Source organism: Sciurus carolinensis, chromosome 7 (assembly GCF_902686445.1).
Source record: "Sciurus carolinensis chromosome 7, mSciCar1.2, whole genome shotgun sequence".
In the NCBI taxonomy this organism is placed as follows: domain Eukaryota; kingdom Metazoa; phylum Chordata; class Mammalia; order Rodentia; family Sciuridae; genus Sciurus; species Sciurus carolinensis.
Genome location: NC_062219.1, coordinates 133,897,044 through 133,897,967, shown reverse-complemented (window position 1 = coordinate 133,897,967; position 924 = coordinate 133,897,044). Strand labels below are relative to the sequence as shown.

At 29.5% G+C, this 924-nt stretch overlaps 1 non-coding gene across 1 annotated transcript; it reads right to left on the bottom strand.

Annotated features, from left to right (window-relative positions):
• Positions 1 to 295: 295 nt before the first annotated feature.
• On the bottom strand, positions 296 to 372 carry Trnav-cac (transfer RNA valine (anticodon CAC)). The gene has a single exon. It is a non-coding gene; the product is annotated as a tRNA-Val (tRNA).
• Between the last annotated feature and the right edge of the window lie 552 nt (positions 373 to 924).

Below are 924 nucleotides of genomic sequence, written 5' to 3'. Positions count from 1 at the left end.
ATGGGTTAGAATCTCCCAAATTTGGCAAAAGGCATAAACCTGCAGACTCAAGAAACTGAATGAACTCCAAACTGAGTAACTAAAAAAATTAATCAATTCATGTAATGTTGGAACTTCTAAAAATGAAGGACAAAGGAAAATTATAAAAGCAGTAAGATGAAGAACAATCAAAAGAGTAAAATATGGGTAAACATAATACATTCCTACAATAACTAACAAATAGTTATGCAAAGAGGTACACTCAAAACATTATAGATAAATACAAATGGAATTTTTTTTTTTTTTTTTTTTTTTTTGACAGTACTGGGGATTGAACCCAGGGCCTTGTGCTTGTGAGGCAAGCACTCTACCAACTGAGCTACACCAACAGCCCAAGTGGAATTTTTAAAAATGTTAAAGTAACCTCCCAGGAAACCAGGAAAAAGAAAACAGACAAATGAAAAAATGGAGCAAAGGAACAGAAAACAACCAATAATGTGGTAGATTTAAGCCCTAACATATTTCGATATGTTAAATGATCTAAATACACCAATTAAGATATAAATTGACTGACTGAATTTTAAAAGTGATTATACACTGTATAAAAGAAATTTCGAATATAACAATAAAGGAGGACTAAAAGTAAAATTAATGAAAAATAGATCATGCAAAGATTAAGTAAAGGAAATCGAACATAGCTACGTTAATATCAGATGAAGTAAATTTTATAGTTAAAAAAATTGCCAGAAACAGACATTACATATAATAAAAATGTCAATCCATCAAGAAGACATAGCAATCCTATTGTACATACCAAACAACAGACTATAAAATATGCCAAGGAAAATAGAATAGGAAAGATAGATAGAAAAATCCAGAATTATAGTGGAAGACTTCAAAAACACTTTTTTCAATAATCAATGGAGCAACTAGACAAAATATTAT